We start from the raw sequence: 26,048 nt of genomic DNA on the forward strand, positions 1-26,048 counted from the left end.
AAGTTTATCTTCCTCCTCATTTCCATCGTACGTCTATTCAGTGAAATTCACATGCGTTTTAAGATAGCCTATCTGTTATTGACCCAACTAACCTCCGGGGAGAATTACTTTCTTGATAAGATGGAGAATATTCTCTGCTGAAGCTAATTTGTAAAATCAAACGCAAATTAGCACACAGAGCTACGTTTTGTCAACTACAGAAATCAGTCTGAAACTGTTATCGTTTGGTCTGGCGAGCGATGTGTTAATGTAGTGTACCATTACGTTACATTAGCGGCCGTAAGTGTCATGGAAACAGTGGACAAATATGGCGCACAATAGCTTCAGGCAATGTGCAAATACACAGAGTAGAGATCTAGTAAATCGATATCGTCCGGCCGCAAGGAAAAGGAATCTCGAGATTAAATAATGATGGACTAAAAAATTTGAATGAAACCGATTCTTGACTACCTTGAGAAGAAAAAGTTACGAGTTGAAGAGGAGCAGCACGACTTACGGAAGGATATAAAAGGGTCAACGCAACGTTAAATACTAAAGTATTAATATACAAACAGCAGTGAAGATTACATTTGCAAAAATATCGGCAGAAAAGGCGTAGATTTGAAGGAAAATATTTGTTACTGTAACACCTAAACTCAGAAGCGAAAGGAAACTACAGCCGAGTCATACATTGCCGAAATTAGTATTATAGCGGCAAATCCCTGCTAAGGAAGGCATAATTTATTGTTTCCAGGAGGGAGACAATATCTGTTTAAGCGAAAGAAATAGCAAAAAGTAGGCCGAATTAGAGAAATCTCTAAATTTAAAAAAGAATATTTTCGACCAATACGAGATTCTGAAGACAAATATTACGTATTGAGTAGCCTACTATTCACCAGTATAATATGAATTCTACTATGCATTTGTTCTTTTATGATTTCATGAGAACTGGTGACAAGATGGAGTCAGCTTAAACAGATGGAAATGGTCGCTCAAGACGAAATAGCTCAAGCCAAGATTCCCAGCCGGAGCCGCAGATGACGTAATCTTTGGACTGCAGGGGCTGCCTACTCCAAGATGCCCTAGACCAGGAGAGATCCAGCAGCAAAATCCCGTTACGAGATAAGTATTATGAGTTGCATCGTAATGAATTTGAAATCAATTGATGAAAAATATTTATATGTGTGCAGGAGTGCTAGAAGTAAGAGATTTAGTGCCAATGAAAGGATATTAGAGTATAAATGCCAATTATTAGCCGATGATGTGTGCCAATTTATGCTGTATAACTATGGTGCTAATGTAATAATTGTAAGGTTAATGGAAACTAGATCTGATTGAGCATTTGTGCATGTTTAGTGCCAATCCATACGAGTAGACCGTGAAACGTTTAACCAGTTGTGGTTGTAGAAAATGCAGGCGAGATACGAGACGTAACCTAAAACTTCAGGTCAATATGTGTTGCAATCATGGCCAGTACGATAATTGTATTGAAGGAAATGTTTGATATATTAACGAAGTTGCAGTGTATGAGAAAGTAATCAGGCCATTAAGTATTGCTACCGTAACACAGAGGTTATTTAAGTGGAATTGAATGAAGATATTTTTAAATATGGAGGTATATATATATATATATATATATATATATATATATATATATATATATATATGAAGGAAATGGAATGTTAATGTGGCAAGTTGTAATTAGAGTGAGGAGATGTTTCTGTTCGTTGCTTGAGAATGGGATAGATGATTGAATTACGAATTCCTGTGTTACATATTATATTTATATTTGGACTAGTTGACGTACCCGTGCTTCGCTACGGGATTCTCAGAAAGACTGACTTTGTGGTTTTCCTAACCTGAAATCAACATAGGTCATTACAAAAACGTAAGTATGAATGTAGCGAATAAAAGCAATGCTATCATATAAAATACTCGATCAAATGGAAAGCCGCACGTTTTATCACTTTTAACGAACAGTGCTGCGGTTAGATTGCGGTGCCAATCTAATAGTCAAAACTTCCAGAGCTGGGATGACCAGGCCGCAGATTGCCATGAACACTCATCTGCCATTATTCCGCTAAATATGCACACTGTTCATTCCAATCAGTGCCTCAGAGTAGGGATTGAATAGCCCGAATGTTATGATGATCCAGTGTGTTACGTACCAGTAGTATCAGAAAATTTATAAACCAGGGGAATGGCATGCTAAAGAAGAAAGTTATCTAACTCCCCAGCTACTTCCAACCAATATTCAGACAGGCTGTTACACACTGTACGACTGGGCGAGTTGACCGTGTGGTTAGCGGTGCGCAGCTGTGAGCTTCCATCCGAGAGATAGTGGATTCGAACCCCATTGTTGACAGCGCTGAAGATGGTATTCCGTGGTTTCCCACTTTCACACCAGTCAAATGCTGGGCCTGTACCTTAATTAAGGCCTAAGGCACTCCTAGCCCTTTCCTATCCCATCGTCGCCATAAAACCTATCTATGTCGGTGCAACGTAAATCAAATAAAAAATCTGTACGCAGCGGTAATCCTATCTACCGGAGATGAGGGGCAACAGAAGACACAAAGCACATCACAACAAACAATGGTCAATGTAATGTTATTGTTGATCAATGTTATGAGCTTTCTATATTGTAGGCCTTCACATTTAGTTTTCTTTCGACTCTGTGATTTGTAAAATATTTTATACCATACACTGTAGTTTCTTATTCTCCGACTTTACATACCGATTTTCATTAAATACTGTTTACCCATTTTCTCGTTACTCGGCGCTGATATGGACTTAGTAACAAAAATCCAAATTCATGAATATCTTTGTGATCATAGCCAGTACGGTAAGAATGTATAAGACATGAATAATAGGAAATTTAATACTATATAACCTTAGTTATGTAGCATTCATCGATTACACCTCTAATAAGAGATATTTGAGAATTACATTTTAGGCCTTCCCCTAAACTACCATTTCACTCAGCGTGAATAAAATAATTTACAGCCTAGACTATAGCGACTTATTTTCTAACTTTGGATACCGATTTTCATCAAGATAGGACAACAGTATTTGAGAATTGAATTTTACGCCGTCCCCTAAACTACCATTTTTCTCAGCGTGAATACAATTATTGATAGCCTAGATTGTAGCAACTTATTCCCCAACTTTGCATACCCATTTTCTTTAAAATACGACCACTAATAACATAAATAGTTGAGAATTCAATTTTAGGCCTTCCCCTAAACTACCATTTCACTCAGCGTGAGTAAAATGATTTATAGCCTAGATTGTAGAGGCTCATCCCCGTACTTCACATACCGATTTTCATTAGACCACTAATAACATAAATAGTTGAGAATTCAATTTTAGGCCTTCCCCTAAACTACCATTTCACTCAGCGTGAGCAAAATGGTTTATAGCCTAGATTGTAGAGGCTCATCCCCCGACTTTACATACCGATTTTCATTAAATTCTCTTCAACCGTTTTCTTGTGATGCGTGTACATACATACAGACAGACATACATACAGACAGACAGACAGACAGACAGACAGACAGACAGACAGACAGACAGACAGACAGACAGACAGACAGACAGACAGACAGACAGACATTACGGAAAAGTAAAAAGTGCATTTTCATGTTACTATGGACATGACCGATACAGAAATACCATTATTTTCAAATTCTGAGCAATGTACAGACAAAACTCTTATTTTATATATATAGATTAGCACTGCAAGTGAAGGATTTAGGCCATGTTAAGTTGAATGAATGGATCGAGAAAAGCATAATGTGTCTCGTAGTAACTTTCAGCGGAAGATATTGATATGTTACGTGTTTGTTATACATTACATAATATAAATATTCAAGAATAGAATGGAGTTTCGCATATTTACATATTTGAAGGTCAGCACGTCAACACTAATATGAAGTACGGTTTCTTTGACAAAATCTTGGCACAGCGAAGAGATATTTGAGAATAAGTAAATATATTGGCATATGATTAGGAATGCATGGCACGATTTTCGCAGGTTAGACTAACGTACTACGATATATATGGCACTCTGTAATAGGATTATTTGATTTATTTTGTACATACGGTGATGTACAGTTTTAATTTATTCATTTTGGGTTATGATAGGAAGATTAATAACTGCATGGGTGTTTTGAACCCAGATTTAAACATGGTAATGCTTATCTCGTAACGTGATGAGTCACAAGTGAAAATCCAAACAACAATCCAAACATGTATCCAAGTAAATTTGGTCAAACAGACCGAAATGAAAGATGAAACCTAAATGATGTCCCAAAGAAAATCCCAAACAATATTAAAAGGAAGATATTCCACTCCTCCTTGGATTAATAAAGTTTTGGTCCCTATTCTTCCCCTTGCACCAATTTAAACAAAGAAGATATGGTAAATTTTTGAAACTTAACGAAAATGTAAGCAAATGTGAGGATAATTTGAAGATTTTTCAAATATATTTATCTCGGAAGTCAAGCATTTGAGAATGATATTTGTAATCTCACACGATTTTCCTTTCTTTATTGCCAATGGATGCGTATTATTCAATGTTATAACACATTAGCATGCTAATAAACTAGATATAGTTTTGATTTTGCGTTTCTATTCCTTAAGTAACTTGTAGTACATAGTAGTATGATAATATACGGATCTATTGAATTAATTTATGCTAGATACTAGGTGATGATCAGATAATTTCCTTGACGTATGGATACGGAATGACTGGTTGAACGGGCAGATACTCTTCAACGGAATCTACGATTTGTCTAAAGCGTATGGGAATATAATGAAGCGAATTTACGCTGAGAAACGAATATGCACCATGTTGTTGTAGCTCGTGTTCATAAATTATATCCCAGTTCAGAGTCTAGGTATGATTTATGACCCGATGCTTTGAATTTTGTAGCCGGAGCAATATTTAAACAGGTGTATATTTAGTTAATGCTCCAACGCGGCGTAATAGAGGAAGTCACCGCGGGAACATTGATAGTCGAAAGGTGCAGTAGGAACCTAGCCTTTGAAATTGGTCGGCATGATTGGAACATAATGTCGCCGTAACAAACCCGAACGAAATCATTTCGACAAATATCTTTCGTGCTGGCTGTATCGCAGTTGTCTCAAAGAATGGCCTCCACACTCGCCGCATATGTAACTCTAGAATACCGTTTTCTGGATATAAGATCATACGTGTGTACAACCCCAGACTGAATTCATGGCGCATATATTTTTTGCCGATTTTCGAATGTTTCTAAAGACATATTGGTGTAACTTCCAATCGTCTGACAACACGCAAAGAGATCCCTTTGTGCATGGCTGTTGGGGGTTACAATTTAAAATTCTTTGTATGGTACTGAGATGGACATGTTGGAATTTAGCACTCTGAAATGCTAAGGTTGATGGTATATTACCAAGAAATTTCGGAAGAGCCACACATTCGTTACATGCCGCGTACCGAATATTTGCAATAGCGTAGGATACATAGAACCTGATGAGCTTGTTAAAGAGCGACTTCGGATATACATTTGTGTGTTTATGTGCCAAGCATCGATTTGTGTGGGAACAGCGAGAAGTGGCAGCCAACTACAGTGGTTGACCATTATCATCAGATAGATAACACTGAAATTATGTTCGCTGATGCAGCTTTCCGATTGTGATCGGCAGTAAGTTATTGAGATCGAAGACATTTTAGAATCAAAAGCCTAGACAATGAAAATAGTTGATAGTATCCTTATTAAAGCGACAATGAGTATAACTGTCCCAATTTCCTCTCACCTCACTTCCACTCTCAAAAACTTCATTTCTACGGCTGGGGTTTTGATGAAGAGCTTGCCAAACTGTGGACTGTTTTTCGTACACAGTAACAATGTCAGACCACACTCAATCACTGACTCATTAGATCACTCTTATTAAGGAACTCTACAAGCACTCTGGATTTAATCAAAAAATTTGCTCGTCAAATATTCTCCACTTTCACTCGATACAGAAAAAACCGACTCGGAGCTGGAAAGATCGGGCATCCGATATTTCTTACCAGCAGTCGCTCCACACAACTCGGGATTTGTAAAGCGACTGCTTGTGACTCGCAGAGTACCAAATATGTGGCGCCACCTTAGGAGAAAAATGGAACTACTTTTCCCGTTGATGAAACCAAATGATCATGAATATGTCTCCCGGTCATGGCCATCCATCAACGGCTGCTAATTTCAGTTGGAAACCAGCCATAAGACATAGTCTGCACGGTTGCTAGGTAACATTGTCTGACCATCCATACCTTACATCACTACCTGTGCGGTTACTATGGCTACACTTTCCTCATACATTTTGTAGCGTCATGTTACACAGATTTTTAGATGACCCCCTGCATTTATATCAATAACACCGCAGATATGTTTCGTTTGTTCACAGAGGTTTGTAGAGAGTTGAGTTGAGTATTCCACGCCTGTACACTTTCTGACAATAAATGAGTCGACTGTTGTAAAAGGGATGTCAAATGGAAACCGAACACCTGCAACAACGTGACTATGGAATGGTTTTATTTAAAAGTAACTACCAAAAGCGTTAAATACATTTATCCCACTGGGAGACGAGGTGATCAGTTCCGGTTATTTAGAAAGAGGTAGTTCGCTTAGGATCCACAATCCCACCCACTCTTGCACTTCCTCGTCCTTTGGACGAGCGTCCAACCAACGTCCACCGTCCTCCGTGATTCGTCGGTTTTCCCCTGTAAGGCTATCACATCAAGAGTAATGGCCCGATTGGGCTGTCCTGGGCAGTGATGCGGCCTTCTCGGAATCTCCTATGCCACTTGTCCACACACAGCAGACATGCGACGATAGCTTTGCGTACGCCAGCACCCTCAGCCACCAGAGCACGAACCACACATCTCTGCTCTGCTTTGCTTGCCTCCATTTCTACAGCAGGACGAACACACTAGACCAGTCCGCGCACCAGCAAAGACATAATCCAACAACTGCATGTACCTGTAAGTTGTCAGTTCTCCTACCACAGCGATGGCAATATCGACACTTAACAACACTGTTGCCACCTTCCGCGTGGAATTTGCGTTATGGCGGGTGTTCAGATCTCATTTGACTGGCCCTTATACATCAAACTTCGTGCACCTCCTCCGGTATTGAGTAATGAAATATCCATCATCTTACACTTTGATATACATCTGTGCTTTTGTATTTGTATTAGGTCAGGAGACTGAGATGCAGCGCTAGAGAATGCTATCACTTAAACTCGCCGGACTATCAATCATGTTAAAGTACGTTATTTTCCGAACAAAGCTTTTGAGAGAAATTGCTCATTTAAACAGACATTTCTTGCGGTACTCTAAACTCTTGCTGATTTCCCTACTGACTGAAATGCTTCATTAAGGCTAGAGAATGTAATGACTACAATAACTTACCTTGTATCATTATGTAACACTGCATTCCAAGTAATCTCTCCGAAGAAACTGCGTTTACAGCTGGTCCTCCTGGGAAGAATAAATTGTTTTATAGAGAACACTGGAGTAAATTGAAGTTAACTTAAGTGAGTCATATTTTAATGGTCTCCGGTGAGACTTGGTACTGGTTATTCGAGTTCACGTCAATGGGTGATCTGCGCGTCTATTAGGAAGGAGAAATTTCTAGGGAGAAGTCGGCACAATCACAGAACGAGAGGAAATAAAAATAAAGTTTAAAATCACCAAAAACCCGGGAATCAAACGCAGGATCACATGAACCAAACGCCAGAATGCCAGTTCCAGACACTTTAATGAGTGATAAGTTTTCTGTTTTTCCACAATACAACTTTACACAAAACTGTCTTGAAGTTTTACTATTGACGAAGTACTCAACGACTTGGAGATGAGTTCCTCATAAAGGGCCGGCAAGTTCGTCTACCTGAGAAGCAATCTTAAAGCACAAAGGGACACCGATGCAGAAATCAAAGGCCGAACAAAAATCGCCACCTTATTATTATTAGTATTACACTCGAGTCAAAAACGTAGACATGTCAAGTATTTTACAATGTCCAATGCACTCGCTATAGGGCTTGTAGGAGATCATCAAGATGCTCGGTACAGACGACACTGAAACATGTGGGTCGTGGTATTTTCTTGTCCACATTCACATCTTGTAACACTTGTGCTGGAGCAACACCCTGGTTCTTCCCTCTTGTGATCATAGGCTGCTCATGGAGTTCCACACCAGCCAGGTTTCGTTATGTCCATGAGGTAACTGCTCAGCTGCTGGCATCCATCCACGGAGGTGAGAGGTCCTCTTCTACCATAGCCTTGCCTTCTCTGGTGAGACAGTAAGCACCTGAGATGTCCTCAATAAGCTCTTTATGTATGTCGGGTGTTGTTGAGGAGGATTATGACCATACTGTTCTGTTGTACTTGAAGACTCTCCCTGTTGATATCTACTTCTCTACGCTATTACAGCCAGGTAATAGAAACTGTCTTTCGGAATAGACTTCAAGCAACCTATAATCAACCTCATTGTGAGCTGCATGTAGCTGTCTGGTATGAGATGAACTTTTCCAGACTGGGGAAGCGTATTCAGCTGCAGAAAAAACACAATTCCATTGCTGATGTTCTGATTGTTTGAGGATGTGACCCTGCCAATTTGCGGATAAGATTATTTCGTGTTGAGAGTTTCATCTTATTACTCTTAAAATGGGTTTTGAATGTAAGAACTCTATCAAGGGTCACTCCAGGTATTTTGGAGTGTGACAGTGCTGCAATTGGATACTTGACCATTCTAAACGTACCTTCCCAATTCCATAATCGCCACACAGACCTTCACTAAACTGAGACACTTCTTGTGCTCCAGAAATCCAAGTGTTATGTCCACCCTGCTCTGTTTTAAGACACAAGCAACAAAGAGGAGAATAGACGCGTTCGAGATGTGGATTTATAGAAGGCTCCTGAGAATATATTGAATGGACCACGTGATGAGTATCACCTTCCTGCAGCGAATTGGCCAAGATAAGGAGCTGATGAAAATGGTGAATGAGCGGAAACTGGAATGTTTCGAACATGACTTTCACAACCAGGAGAAATATGGAATACTCCAACTCATCAAGTAGGATGAGATATTCGCGAAAATAGATGCTGGACGGCGTCGAATCTCCCGGCTCTATTCAATGAAATGTTTCAGTAAGTATAGAGAATGTAATGACGACAACGACTTATACCATTATGCAACACTGCATTGCAAGTAATGTCTCCCAAGAACCTGCGTTTATAGCTGTCCTCTTGGGAAGAATAAATCATTATATATTAGAACACTCTACTAAATTGAAGTTAACTTAAGTGAGTCATACTTTTAATACCCGGAGCCATCACTGGCTTGAACTGTCATCCGCTGAGTGGTCGAGAAGATCTGAGAACAAGACTACAGTGGACCTGAATTTAAGGGGGTCACGACTGAAATTTTGAACTTCAACAACTCACCACCTATCAACACCAAATGTAAAACACAAGCACATGTTAATAAGATATAGCACCCCTCAAAACTGATCAGTTAATTGGCTGTAAAGGTACTGACAAATTATTTTTATATGCTGCATGGAAAATTTTCCTTGCGGCAGAGTTTTTATTTTTTTCTGGTCTACAATTTTGCATACTTGTCAAAAATAGTCATATATTTAACAACACCTCTGGGTTTTGCAGTCAGGTATAAAATATTGCAGATATACGTGTATTTTTTCAACTTTTCAATATTTCTTCAATACCCAAAAGTCTAGTTTCGTGCTATTTCAGGAGTAAATAAATGAAGGTAGTATTCTATTTATAATAAAATTCAGATCTACTTTTAATTCCTGTACATTTTAAAACATTCTGTGAAAGTTTCAGGCGAATTCGAAAGGAACTCTGACACAAGGCACTTATAGCAAAGAGCTTAAAAGGTTTCAAGGTAGATAAAAGCAACTGAAAGTTTTAATAAATATACTTGCTTTAAAACTATCCTGGACTGTATATTACTCCGTCTGATGTCCTTCTCCTGTTAAGCATAGCGTAGGCCTGCTACAAGGTAAATATATTCCAGGAGATTTATTGAAATGTAATCCAAAAGAAATTTGAAGCTAATTTTGTCTGACAACGTGAGAGAAAAACTGATAACGGTATTTTGAAAGATGGAGAATTGGGGAATTTTTAAGTTTGTTGGTCAAAATCCGTAACATTTCAGCTCCCTCTCTCCCCGCTTAAGGTGATGAAATAAAGGCAAGAGCAGGAAAAGCTACAGACGTGTTCAGTTAAATGGGAAACATCTTCTGCATGTCCTACGTATTTTCAGCATTTTTCTATGTAATGCACATATGGACCCCTGAAAGGAAAGCAATGTAAGTAACCGAGTACGTACAGCAGGATTCATTGGTTGAGCTGGATGGCCCGAAGAAGAAATAAAGAGGCCATCAGTAAAATTCGGAAGGGAAAGGAAGTTCCGAATTCCGTGAAGTCGAGAAACTGTAATATCAGGGTCTCTTTATGTGAGGAAAGGAGTATCACCTACTATAGTTGATCCTTGAAGAGAAAATACAAGGCAGACAAACATGGGGTAGCACACACCTTGGATTGATAAGTTTGTTAAATTTTGTTAAATTTACTTTTGTATTTTCTTTTGTTTGGCGTGTCTTGCACCATTCCAGAATATGTGTAGAGTTGGAGTGATGCCGGGGAAAGCAGGTAAAACCACTTGAAGGTCCTACTCGTTGGCTGAACGGTCACCGTACTGGCCTTTGGCTCAGAGGGTTCAGAGGATTTTAACCTTAATTCGTTAATTCCAATGACAGGGGGCTGGGTTTATGTATTGTCTTCATCCTCACTTCATCCTCATCACGACGCGCAGCTCGCCTTCGGGCGTCTAATAGAAAGACCTGAACCTGGCGAGCCGAACGCGTCCTGGGATATCCCGGCACTAAGAGCCATACGACATTTCATTTTCACCACTTGTAAGTACGTACAATTTCAAAATCATCTTTGTTCCTGTCGTCTGAATGTGGCAACCAGCTACGTGTATTCAAACCTAGGGAGAACGCAACCCAAACCAATCTTACAAGAATCTCTCGTGCTAGAAACTTCATCAACATCTTCTCTGGTGTACAGATGAGAAATAGCATTGTGGACATTTGAAATTTGTGTATCATCATAGATAAAGAAAAGAAACGAATAACAACATGTGAATACCGCAGATACTTGAAATTGACCCATCTACCCAGAATGTGTGCAACCTGAGAAAATAGACTACAGAAAATTCCATACAGGTGGGGTTTCCTGCCAGTAACTACCACTGTTCTCTTTTTGATATAATCTTTATATTAATTTCGGAGAACCAATCAAGAAAGTCAGCAGTATAACTTGAATGGTGATATCGTGTCCTTCGGGATGGTATGTCTGCTTTTATATTGAATTCGAACTACATACATTGGCCGTATTTCAAAACACAGCTATTTTAATTAGAAGTCAGTCAAAATCCTGCCTCACTATCATACCCTAAGTCCAACATGTTTCGCAACACTCATGTAATAATAAACATCATCATAGTAAACCTATTAAGATGTAAAAGAAGGTAACCATTCTCTACCTACTTTTTATTTCTCTCTTATTCATTGAAAAAGAAGAAGAAAAATTATTTTGGAAATAGCCACAGTCGAAAGAATCCCGAGAGTGCTGCGTGTACAAAGAATGGATCATTGTCGTTGCCCCTTGCGTGGATCAGTATCATTCTTTGGATTATTTGTTTGGCTTTCCCTTTATGTCAATCAATCAATCAATCAATCAATCAATCAATCAATCAATCAATCAATCAATCAATCAATCAATCAATCAATCAATCAATCAATCAATCACCGCTGGTCACCTATGTGGCAAATTCCCTGTCCTTTGTTCACCTACTCTTCTTAAATGTTTTCAAAGAAGTTGCATGTTTATCAAGCATCTCCCTTGGTAAATTATTCCAGTTTCCTCCTCCTATGAACGAGTACTTGCGTCCTCTTGAATTCCAACTGTATCTTCCAGACATTTGAGGCGCTGGCCTTCTGACCCCAACTTGGCAGGTTAGAGCCTGGCACAGTCCAGTGGTCTTAGGAGGTGCTCAAATACGTCAGCCTCGTGTCGGTAGATTTACTGGCACGTTAAAGAACTCCTGCGCTACTACACTCTGGCAGCTCGCGTCTCCGAAAACCGTAAAAGAAGTTAGTACGACGTAAAGCTAACAACCTTATTATTCCAAGCCATCTCTCCACTGACAGCTCGCTTCATTCAGCTTAGTCTAGCTGATCTTCTCTTCACTCCCCTCCCAAGACTTCCCAGCCCAAAGTTTGAAACGTTATTGTAACACTATTCTTGTTTGGTTCTGCAGCATACTCTTTCACCTTGTGGAATATTGTGGCAATTCCGGATTGCTTTAGAAGAATTCCAGTCATGATAGTTCAGGAACCCAGATCACAGGAATGCTCGAGAAACACGTTGATCACACATACCCCATCTATACAACTTCACCTTTCGTGAGGTGCAGAGCGAAATAAACAGGTCCATCAGCAATCCCACCCACTGTATGGTTATGTACCAGCTAGCCCTAGATTGTGGTCCAGGAGAATCTTCCTGAAAACCACTGCAGTCTCACAAATTCCATCAGGTAAAGCAAGGAATCAAATGTGGTTTCCTCGACTTGAGAATTGCTCTACCTGGCCTCGCCCTTCGAAGAGCCTCCCACTTGGGTGTGGACAAACTTGGATTGTGTGGATATCACTCTATCGTCTTCGTTCTGGAGCTGGAAGATCCAAAAGCAATATCCAGAAATGGAACTTCCCTATCGATAATATTAACTGCTACTGCGGACAATCCCAGACCATGCTGTGTCCTTCATCTTGTACTGTACAGTAGAAGATCTTCTCTTTGCGACACGTTGCAGGTTGCACGTCACTCGTCTACCGTGGTGACTCTTAGTTTTTGTCATTTGTGTATCTACACATTTTGTTTGTTTCTGACTCAAATAAAAAACAAATAAAAAAGCGCTTGAAATTAAACAGTAATATAATTACTGAAAAACGTCTTTCATTTTGACATAAATATGTCTTAGAGCTGTAGGTAATCCCAAAATATATGTAACTAATTGTCATAACGCGGTGTTACCTAGAAACAGTACCTTTAGAGCTGCACAGACAGTGGATCTGTATATTGTGGCCATCCATCAATATTTCACACCACAGCCTGCATGGCAGCTATGTAACATGACGTCACACATTTTAATATTGCTACCCTGGTGTATTCCTTGTAAGGCAGACCCTGCGACGAAGGTGGGTGGCATTTACAGTGCATAATAAACTGAGTGTTATTGTAGTGGAGGATGTGATGTACGAGTTTCAGGGATGTTGGGGACAGTACAAATACCCAGTTCCCGAGCCAATGGAATAAACCATTTAACATTAAAATCTCTGACCGGCCCTCTCAACCGAAGAGCGGTAGGCTGACCATTAAACCAAGGAGTCGGATACACATTTTAATGAAAGACATATGTGTGATCATTTGATTCTTTCCAAAGGAAAATTTAATGTGTCCGTTCCTATTACTTCACCTTCTGTTGGGGGGGGGCAGTAGAATAACATCCACGGTATCTCCTGCCTGTCGTAAGAGGCGACTAAAAGGGGCCCCAGGGGCTCTGAACTTTGGAGCGTGGGTTGGCGACCATGGACCCTTAGCTGAGTCCTGGTGTTACCTCCACTTACTTGTGCCAGGCTCCTCACTTTCATCTATCCGATCCGACCTCCTTTGGTCAACTCTTGTTCTTTTCCGACCCCGACGCTCTTAGCTTCCCGAGGGCTAGGGAGTCCTTCATTTTCAGGCCCTTCATGGCCCTTGTCTTCCTTTAGCCGATACCTTCATTTTTCGAAGTGTCGGATACCTTCCATTCTTTTCTCTCTGATTAGTGTTATATACAGGATAATTGCTTAGTTGCACTTCCTCTTAAAAGAATAATGAGCACCACCACCACCACCACCACCACCACCACCACCACCACCACTCCTATTACTTCTTTGTGTTTCTCTAAGATTAGTAAATAGCATTAATAAAATATTTAACACACGTGCCTGATTTTGTCTGCTTATACTTTTAACAGTGTGTTACTTTCTTCGTAGCGCAGGCAAGCAATATGAGTCATAAGCAGAGTCTAGACTTTTAGGCAGTAACAGGTTGGAATAAAAACTAGCTGAAGCGAGTAACAAGTATAGTCTACACTTCACAACAGTTATGCCGTGAGATTTGCATAAACGTTAGGGGTACTCTCTATCATAACTGCTAGAATTTATGTTACACACGTTACCTTATGGGAGAGTATACTGGATGACACTTCCTAATAATAAGATTTATTTGCATTATATGCCATTACTGACTAGAAATCGGGGATCCACTGATAAGGGAAGGAAATAATACTCATTACACACAGATCCTTAAAGTTTTAAATCCATTTATTTATTCATTTCAGTACATGAAATATCACAGTAATTGTTTAGGGAAAGAAAACAGAATAACAAAAACTAATTGATTCACCAATAAGGTAAAACCTTTGCATTTGATTTTCTTAAGGCCCGTTGCATGAAAGTTGCTAACTTTGGTTCACTTTTGATCGAAGTTCATAAATGAACTTTGTTTTATTCTTAGATCATGTGAACTTAGTTTAGAGCTGGTCTGAGATCACAAAAAGACGCTTGACAACAGCACCAAGCAGGAGCAAAATGTGAGGGCAAAGTACGAAATGTTGCATGAACAAAAACAATGATGAATGGTGAAGAAAAGATTACGCAGAGAAAATTTGAAGAATGAAGAGAAAGAGAGAGATCTTGTTCGACCTCGTTCTCAAACATAAAGCAGTAATTGATAATAATGAAACCGATAACGTCACCGCCAAAAGGGAAGAAGATGCTTGGAAATAAATTGATGCTGAATATAACTGCTGGAGTTTAATTTCAGAAGATACCTTGTATGTTGAAATATTCGAGGAGCCCGCCGAAATTTAAAATCTTGGTTTTGCAGACGAAACATCAAAGTGATCCGAAATCTGAAAATAATTTAACCTACAAACCCAACAGTAACAAATATATATTTCAAACCAGAGGTTCCCAAACTATTATGGGATTGTACCCCCTCTCATGGCTAAAAGTTAAATGTCGCCCCACGAAAAAATCCCTAAATTATAGGTTTGACAAATATGAGTACCTGGCTAACAACTGAGGCATTTCTAATTGATTATAAACCAATATTTTAAATACACGTCGTAAATAAGACACGATTGTAAAATTAGATATATTTTTATAACACATCACAAGAAAGTTTATGCCTGTATCAAGTATAATACAATGATAATAAAGTCCTACTAACTATGTTGATGGTTTTTGAAGACGCCTAGGTGCCGGAATTTAGTCCCGCAGGAGTTTTTACGTGCCAGTAAATCTACCGACACGAGGCTGGCGTATTTGAGCACCTTCAATTACCACCGGCCTGAGTCAGGATCGAACTTACCAACATGGGATCAGAAGGCCGGGTGCTAAGCTCGGCGATAATACAGTATGTAAGTACGACAGTTTCACAAAACTCCAGATTTTAGCCTCAATATAACATTAATAAAAAAGGATGAAACGCTTTATATCTTAATTCTGGAATTGCCTCTGTGGTGTAGTGGTTAGTGTGATCAGCTGCCACCCTTTGAGGTCCGGGTTCGATTCCCGGCTCTGCCATGAAATTTGGAAAGTTGTACGAGGGCTGGAAAGGGGTCTACTCAGTCTCGGAAGGTTAACTGAGCAGAGGTGGGTTCCATTCCCACCTCAGCCATCCTGGAAGTGGTTTTCCGTGGTTTCCCACCTTTCCTCCAGGAAAATGCCGAGGTGGTACCTACCTTAAGGCCGCGGCCGCTTTCTTCCCTCGTCCTTGTCTATCCCTTTCAATCTTCCCATCCCTCCGCAAGGCTCCTGTTCAGCATAGCAAGTGAGGTCGCCTGGGCGAGGTACTGATCATCCTCCCCAGTTGTATCCCCAGACCCAGAGTCTGAAGCTCCAGGACATTGCCCTTTTGGCGGTAGAGGTGGGATCCCTCCCTGAGTCCGAGGGTAAAACCGACCCTGGAGGGTAAACAGATAAAGGAGAAGAAGAAGAATTCTGGATTCAGAAATTCTGAACCATCGTTATTTCAATTGGATGGTTGTATCGGCATGGCGTGTCCCACTTTTCTGATGTAGTCCAGGTGAAACTTTCAAACGAAGCAAGACTCCATATTGAACCCTTGTACAGCAATGTTATGGGTGCAATATTTACATATTTAACATTCTTCTTATTTATTTCCATATTTTTTCATCATTTCTATCCCTGAAGGCTGCCCACATACCCTACTATAAGTCAATTTGTGAGCCACTGCATTACACTCTTCGCTTCATTATCGGTATACAAGAATAGATAAACGAACAATCACAGTGTGAAATATCATCCATACACCTACTTCTTCACTTGAAATTACAAATATCTCCCCTCATCTTTATTGTAAAGGTAAATACGGGTAAATCTGTAGCTTCCGCTAATCTAAGTACATAAAGGTTGACCCGACAAAATTCGTCAGTTAAAATTGACCTTAGATCAAGCTGAAATGACCTTTGATGAATTTTTATGCAACCAAAATTTGAAGTTCAACTTGACTGAAATGTTTTGTTGATTGATCTTGGATTAATTTTTATGCAACCAAAATTCGAAATTCAACTTGACTGAAATGTTATTTTGTTGATTGATCTTGGATTAATTTTTACGCAACCGGCCATTATTGATCTCGCCGATAACTGGACGCCGTTCAGCTCCTCCGGAAGTCTTGTTTCAGCAGCAGCACCATCTCCTCGTGAGTTCTGGAAGAGAAAAAGAAAGGAGAAAATAAAGAAGAAAACAAAAGAATGCTAGTTATGTTATGCTTGAATGCATGGCCTGCTGACATTAAAGGCTTTAAGTTTTATGTGTCAAAGAAACTCAACATGATATTTAGACGATATTGATGGTGCAGAGAGTAAATAAAAGAGGCATTGTTCTTAAAAGAGTACATCGCCGTATCGTGCGGTAAAGTGAGTTTTATTGTATATCTGCTCTTTATGTAGACCAGATATTGCTTGCCTTCACGTGAAGAAGACCTTTTGACACGTCAACAAAGATATACGTGAGATGGAGAGTATTATTATCGTCTTGTACTGAGCTTGTCTTTCTGAACTAGTCCCTCACGCAAACAGGGTTGCCACACTCCACTATAGAAATGAAGGCATAGTATTCCTCTCTCCCCACATAACAAATAATTTAGTTTATTTAAACCTAGGTATGCCGGCCCCGTGGTGTAGGGGTAGCGTGCCTGCCTCTTACCCGGAGGCCCCGGGTTCGATTCCCGGCCAGGACAGGGATTTTTACCTGGACCTGAGGGCTGGTTCGAGGTCCACTCAGCCTACGTGATTAGAATTGAGGAGCTATCTGACGGTGAGATAGCGGCCCCGGTCTAGAAAGCCAAGAATAACGGCCGAGAGGATTCGTCGTGCTGACCACACGACACCTCGTAATCTGCAGGCCTTCGGGCTGAGCAGCGGTCGCTTGGTAGGCCAAGGCCCTTCAAGGGCTGTAGTGCCATGGGGTTTGGTTTGGTTTTTTATTTAAACCTAGGATCATGTAATTAATGTTAATACCCATATTATGAAATTATACCTAAGAAAATATTGAGTAACAATAATCAATGCCATTATCATAAAACAGTGCTGAAGGTTGTATTATTATTATTATTATTATTATTATTATTATTATTATTATTATTGTTGTTGTTGTTGTTGTTGTTGTTGTTGTTAAAATGAAGTGAATATTTGTGTGCTGATACAACTGTTAGATGCTAATAATAATTAATAATAATAATAACTTGAAACAGATACAATAAAAGAACGATATCAAAAAGGCAATATTACGACGTCATTACACAGTAGTTAAAACAGAAGCACTTTATACATCTGAAACTATTATAATTGGTGGTAGATCTCGAATAAAGATCATCGAAAAACAAGAAAGAAAAGTCCTCAGGAAAATCAAAGACCAAAATGCGAAAATGGAATTTGCATGAAAAAGAAACCACATGAAGTCTATCAAGTTACAGAAAAAGCACAGATAGGATCATGAAACGGCGATTACAATTTTATGGTCACTTATATAGAATGGATAATAATAGGCTCACAAAGAAAATTTTAGGCTTATCAATGAAAATTCACAATAATTTTCAAAAAAGAAATCAGTGAAGAGATAAATGAAATTGGCATTAACGTAGAAACCATTCAATTCAGAATCTTATTTTACAAACACAAATTTTCTGTAAAGCCCACCCGACTAAATACAGTCTGGACTGAACAACGTAAAAGGGAACACGATGAGCGGATGAAGAGAAATTGGAAAGAGAAGAAGAAAAACCAAAATTGTGCCAATAAGTTCAAACACGCTCCTTAGTTGAACATAACGAATCAATAATAATAATAATAATAATAAGAGAAGTTTATTCTATTTCATACTTTGACGTAATAACCTTCTTCCCGTACTCAAATGAGTACAGAAAATGACACTTTAGGGTACTGTAATTAAATTCCGCACTGTTTTATTTCAATTAGTCTCTGGTTGAACTCCGCTTCACAGTAGTGTAAACACGGATAGTCACAAAGATTATGAATCAATGAACACCACCTTGATTAATTGTTTCTCCACCAGATTACAGCACTGTGGTTCCGTACTCACTACACAAAAATTGCGTCTCTACATCCCCAGCTCAAGTAATCTGCCACCATCACAATACCGATTAATGTATAGATTAATCCATTTCCAAAAGATAAACCTATATATATAAAATAACTTGTCCTGACTGACTGACTGACTGACTGACTGACTGACTGACTGACTGACTGACTGACTGACTGACTGACTGACTGACTGACTGACTGACTGACTGACTGACTGACTGACTGATTCATCATCGCCGAGCCAAAACTACTGTACATAACGAATTGAAATTTTGAGGATACAATTATATTGCAATGTGGGTGCTCGCTAAGGGAGGATTTTTTTTTATATTCTGCCGCTAAGGGGGTGAAAAGGGGTATGAACTTTTAAAATGAGTGTATCTATATCTCAAAAGTTTAAAATGTACAGATGTAGAAATTGTTATTTAGAATCTCCTTTAAAAATGAAGAAACATGTATATTTTATTATCGGTAAATCCCAATAGGAGGGGTGTAAAAGGTGTTGAATGCCTTTAATGAGGATACTTATATCTCAGAAACAGAAGATATTAAAGACCTAAAAATTGGTATTTGGTATTCCCTTTAAAAATAAAGAAACATGTAAGCTACTTTTGTTTTTGGAAAATCCAATTAATGGGGGTGAAAAGGGAGATGAATTTTTAAAATGAGTCTACCTATATCTCAAAACTTTTAAAAAGTTTACAGATGTAAAAATTGGTATTTAGAATCTCCTTTGAAAATAAAGAAACGTATTTTTTGTTTTCAGAAAATCCCAACAGTAGGGGTGAAAAAGGAGGGGTTGAATTCCTTTAATGAGGATACTTATATCTGAGAAACTGAAGATATTACAGACCTGAAAATTGGAATTTGGGGTCTCCTTTAAAAGTAAAGAAATATGTATTTTTTGTTTTTGGAAAATCCAATTAATGGGGGTTAAACAGGAGTGACATATTGGGGTGAATTTTTAGAAAGAATATATTTACAGTATATCTCGGAAATGTAATGTTGCAGACGTAAAAATGGTATTTGGAATCTCCTGTAAAGGTAAAGAAACATAGGTCTTTTTTGGGAAACTCCACTTAAGGGGAACTAAAAAGGAGGTAAATTTTTAAAATGAGCATTTCTACACTATATCTAAAAAACCTAACATGTTACAGAAGTGAAAAATGGTATTTTTATCTCTATTAAAAATAAAGAAGCATGTATTTTTTGTTTTCGGAAAAAACACTTGGGTGGGTGGGATCAAAGTGACAAAAATGGAGTTGAATTATTTTAATTAGGATACTGATATCTCAAAAACTGAGGATATTACAGACGTGAAATTTGGTATTTGGAATCTCCTTTAAAAATAAAGAAATACGTATTTTTTTGTTTTCGGATATCCACTTAAAGGGGGGAATTGAAAATTTATTTGAATTATTTGTATGAAGGTACTATTATCTCAAAAACGAAAGATTTTGCAGACGTGAAAATCAGTATTTGGAATCTGCTTTAAAAGTAAAGAAACACAGATTCTCGGAAAATCCAAAGAAGGGGAAGAGGTGAATGAATTAAAAAATTAATTGAATTAATTGTATGAGGATACTTGCATTCAAATCTTTTTGCTCCCGCCCCCCAACGTTACTTCCCCCAAAACGCGTTTTTCTTTGTTTTTAAAGGAGATTCAGAGTTGAAAATTGGTATTTGAATCTCCTTTAAAAACAAAGAAAAACTCGTTTTGGGGGGAAATCACGTTGGGGGGCGGGAGCGAAAAGAGTTGAATTCCTTTTATGAGGATACATATCTCAAAAACTGAAGATGTTAGAGTCGTGATAATTGGTATTTAGAAAATTCTTCACAATTAAAAAAACATATATTTTTGCCGGAAATATCACTTAGGATGGTGGAGGGATGTGAAAGGAAGTGACAAAAGTGAATTCTTTTATGGGGTACTTATATCTCAAAACTGAAAGTAACAGACCTGAACATTGGTATTTTGAATCTCCTTTAAACATAAATAAACACGCCTTCTATTTTTTCGGGTGGGGGTGGGGGGGAGGCGTAAATCAACTTATCGGCGGTGGGGTGAAAAAGGAGTTGAGACCAATTGATTTTACTGTTCATAATCTACTTATTCTAATCATAAATCGACCATTTTTAATCTTTCCGGGATTCGTTTTCAAGAGCCATCTTTGGAGAAGTTAAAGTTAGATTACCGTAGTTTCTCCTGTCATATAAATAAAAATGTTAACACATTTGAAATAAACGGTAGGAATTATATTGACCGTCCAATAGTTCACCTCTATAACAAGGTCAATAATGCACGGAAATGTATCATTCGTATCGCCAGAAATTCCACGCACTTGCCTACGCGCGACAATGGTGCTGGTCACATTGTCAGCATTGACAGTGGCAGCAGATGTAATTCACAGCCAAGTAGCGGTCTTGCATCTTGCTGCGCAGTCCAGAACAACAACAACAACAACAACAACAATAATAATAATAATAATAATAATAATAATAATAATAATAATAATAATAATAATAATAATAATAATGAAATAGCTTATGGAATTTAGTGCCGGGAGTGTCCGAGGACAATTTCGGCTCGCCAAATGCAGGTCTTTTGGTTTAACTCCCGTAGGTGAGCTGCGCGTCGTGATAAGGATGAAATGATGATGAAGACGACACATACACCCAGCCCTCGTGGGGCGCAGGAACCTCTAATCATCGATACATACACCATGGGTCACTAGTAAGATCGCAATCGAACAGCGTATGTTCAAAGGGTGCTTCAGTCGAAAGCGTTTATAGTGACATGTTGGATATACAGGAGAAACCGTTTATAACGACATCGCTTTTAACGACATCTTGGATATACAGGGGAAACCGTTTATAACGACATCGCTTTTAACGACATACTGGATATACAGAAGTAACCGTTTATAGCGACATCGCTTTTAACGACATACTGGATATACAGGGGTAACCGTTAAAATGGTTGAAATTCTAGACTCTGAACGCTAACAATTTAACCACAATAATAATAATAATAATAATAATAATAATAATAATAATAATAATAATAATAATAATAATAATAATAATAATAATAATAATAATAATAATAATAATAATTTGGACCGTCGTCAAAATATTTGGACCGTGCTGGAAGCGAGTCCTGGCCGGGTAATGACTACGAATGCAGTCCGGCCGCGGGTTCAGTACCGTCAAGGCACACAAGACGACACCATGCCGGATCTCCTTAAGGATTATATATAAAACGATAAGCATTCAATTATAAATTTCAGTATAATACCGTAGCGAAGCACGGGTATCTTGCTAGTATCACATATATCATAAAGTTCGTATTACCTGTATTAATCCATGTTTAGGACTTTGGTAGCTCAGTGGACTGTCCGCTACTTCCAATTACATTAATTTATTTATGTTTTATTAAAGGATATCCCCATGTATACCCCTCTTAAAATTTTCATAGCTAGATATTAACAACAACACAAGAAACATGGACGATTTGCGCTGTGACTAATCAAAATTGCCTATAATTCGAACTTTTTCCTTCCGATTGGAAGGGCAGCAACTGAGCTAATCACCCCTCTCCCCCTCATCGCAAGACCACAGTTAATGTAATTATGCATGCAGAACACCATAAAAGAAACCTATAAAACTTATAATATGTCAACATTATTTTACCTCTCCTCATGCCATCATTAACTTTGATAATGTTCTACTTTTACGAACCTTGCTGTGGACTCCCTTGATACTGCGAGGATTTAGCCGCATCTGATTAATTCCTGTCACTCGCGGAGTGGATTTTATGTTCGTGTTCGTCCCGAAACACATTTTCATTTACGTACTAGACACTGTACTGCCATACACCATAAAAACTCGTAAGAACAGCCCAAGATATATTTAGATTGATGCTTTCAAGCCAGTAATTGTAAACAAGGTAACAACCTTTCAGCTTTTGTCGTGTCAGGAAAACAGGGTGAAATTCCAGTTCCTAATTTATCTTCCTATAAACGAATATTTGCGCAAATTTGTCCTCTTGAATCTTCATAAAAATACTGCACGCGAATGATCAGGCCTATTTTGTAGAATCAATCGAAACAGTTTGTTTTCGACAATTTGTTCGTAGAGGAATTGGCACTTGGTTGTTATCCCTCGCAACACCGCGACATGCTCCTCAGAAAACACAAGCACCGAATTATTGGAAAATAATTACAGGGATGAAAATTTATACCAAAATATCATATTTTAGTTAGAAAATGATACTTTCTTGTAGCACACCTGAGGTCTTAATGTGCACAAATTTTGCAGAACATGTAACTATTGTCACAAATATCTTCCACAACCATGTATAATGCCAGTACGTTGGTGTAGTATCAATCAATCAATCAATCAATCAATCAATCAATCAATCAATCAATCAATCAATCAATCAATCAATCAATCAATCAATCAATCAATCAATCGATCGATCGATCGATCGATCGATCAATCGATTAATCAATCAATCAATCAATCTATCTATCTATCTATCTATCTATCTATCTATCTATCTATCTATCTATCTATCTATCTATCTATCTATCTATCTATCCATCTATCAATCAATCAATCAATCAATCAATCAATCTATCTATCTATCTATCTATCTATCTATCTATCTATCTATCTATCTATCTATCTATCTATCTGTCTATCAATCAATCAATCAATCAATCAATCAATCTATCTATCTATCTATCTATCTATCTATCTATCTATCTATCTATCTATCTATCTATCTATCTATCTATCTATCTATCTATCTATCTATCTATCTATCTATCAATCAATCTATCTATCTATCTATCTATCAATCAATCAATCAATCAATCAATCAATCAATCAATCAATCACTACTGATCTGCATTTAGGGCAGTCGCCCAGGTGGCAGATTCCCTATCTGTTGTTTCCCTAGCCTTTTCTTAAATGATTGCAAAGAAATTGGAAATTTATTGAACATTTCCCTTGGTAAGTAATTCCAATCCCTAACTCCTCTTCCTATAAACAAATATTTGCCCCACTTGTCCCCTTGAATTCCACCTTTATCATCATATTGTGATCTTTCCTACTTTTAAAGACACCACTCAAACTTATTCGTCTACTAATGTCATTCCACGCCATCCCTCCAGTGACAGCTCGGAACATACCACTTAATCGAGAAGCTCGGCTCCTTTCTGCTAAGTAGTAGTAGTATAATTGGATGGTTCGGCGGCCACCACCTCCTCCGGCTCCCAGAGGCCACCTCCACCACCACCACAGCCAGAGGCCTCCCAGAGGCCACCTCCACCACCACCACAGCCAGAGGCCTCCCAGATGCCTCCTCCACCACCACCACAGCCAGAGGCCACCCAGAGGTCTCCTCCACCACCCGCGGGAAATTTGAATTTGTAAACAAAGCCACGTGCTTTTTGACAGCTGTCATCGACAACAACGCATCGCTAACCTCAGTACTGCCATCTTGACGGGCCTAAACCTCAGTAGTACCAACTTAAACTAACTAGCGCGAGGTAAACAAAGCCACGTGTTTTTTGAAGCCACGTGCTTTTTGACAGACAACAACGCATCGCTAACCTCAGTACTGCCATCATGACGGGCCTAAACCTCAGTAGTACCAACTTAACATAACTAGCGCGAGGTAAACAAAGCCACGTGTTTTTTGACAGCCACGTGCTTTTTGACAGACAACAACGAATCGCTAACCTCGGTACTGCCATCTTGACGGGCCTAAACCTCAGTAGTACCAACTTAACCTAACTAGCGCGAGGTAAACAAAGCCACGTGTTTTTTGACAGCCACGTGCTTTTTGACAGACAACAACGCATCGCTAACCTCAGTACTGCCATCTTGACGGGCCTAAACCTCAGTAGTGCCAACGTAACCTAACTAGCGCGAGATAAACAAAGTCACGTGTTTTTTGACAGCCACGTGCTTTTTTGACAGCTGTCATCCGCCATCTTTAATCCAGAGAGCACCGTGCTGGCCTCTTTATCGTAGTAGATGTAAATTCGTCACCTGTCATCGGCAGTGCTGCCATCTTGGCGGGCTTAAACCTTAGTGCTACCAACTTAACCTCACTAGCGCGAGATAAACAAATCCACGTGCAGCTGTCATCCGCCAGCTTTAATCTATAGAGCACAGTGATGCCCTCTTTAGCTACTCACCTTTGAAATGTGGTGGGTGAGAATTTGTAAAATGCTTTTTGACAGCAGCCATCTTTAATCTAGAGAGCACCGTGCTGCCCTCTTAAACAAACTCACGTGCTTTTTTCTCACAGCTATCATCCGCCATCTTGCATCATAAACCTCAGTGCTGCACTCTTTAGCTAGATACCTTTGAAATGTGGTGGCGGCAATTTGAAAAATTCTACATGCTCTTGTTTGGAAACAAACTCACGCGCTTTTTTGACAGCCGTCATCCGCCATCCTTAATCAACAGAGCACAGTGCTGCACTCTTTAGCTAGATACCTTTGAAACGTGGTGGCGGCAATTTGAAAAATTCTATGTGCTCTTGTTTGGAAACAAAGCCACGTGCTTTTTTGACAGCTGTCATCCGCCATCTTTAATCCACAGAACACCGTGCTGCCCTCTTTATGACATGTAGTAGCGGGCAATTTGAAAAGTTCCGTTAGCTGTCATCCGCCATCTTTAATCAAGAGCGCACCGTGCTGCCATCTTTAGCTAGATTTCTTTGAAATGTGGTGGCGGCAAATTGAAAAATTCCACGTGCTCCTGTTTAGTAAACAAACTCACGCGCTTTCTTGTCAGCTGTCATCCGCCATCTTACATCGCAAACCTCAGTGCTACACTCTTTAGGTACATACCTTTGAAATATGGTGGCGGATAATTTAAAAAGAAAAATTCTACATCAGCCATCTCTCGACGCTAATTGCACAAGATGGTGGCTATACATGACTCCTTAAAGGTACTTATGCAAGATGGCCGCTATACATAGGTTCTTATGAGACGCCCTTGGGATGATTGCGCAAGATGGCGGTTATACAAGGCTCCTTATGAGATGCCCTAGGGATGCTTGCGCAAGATGGCGGTTGCTCTTATGAGGCGGCTTAAGGGTCCTTGCACAAGATGGCTAGAGACGCCCTAAGGATGCTTGCGCAATATGGCGGACACAAGATGGCGGCTATACACGTCTCCTTATGAGACGCCTTAAAGGTGCTTGCGCAAGATGGCTGCTGCTCTTATGAAGAAAGCTAGCTTAGAGGC

Source organism: Anabrus simplex, chromosome X (genome assembly GCF_040414725.1).
Source record: "Anabrus simplex isolate iqAnaSimp1 chromosome X, ASM4041472v1, whole genome shotgun sequence".
Classification (NCBI taxonomy): Eukaryota; Metazoa; Arthropoda; class Insecta; order Orthoptera; family Tettigoniidae; genus Anabrus; species Anabrus simplex.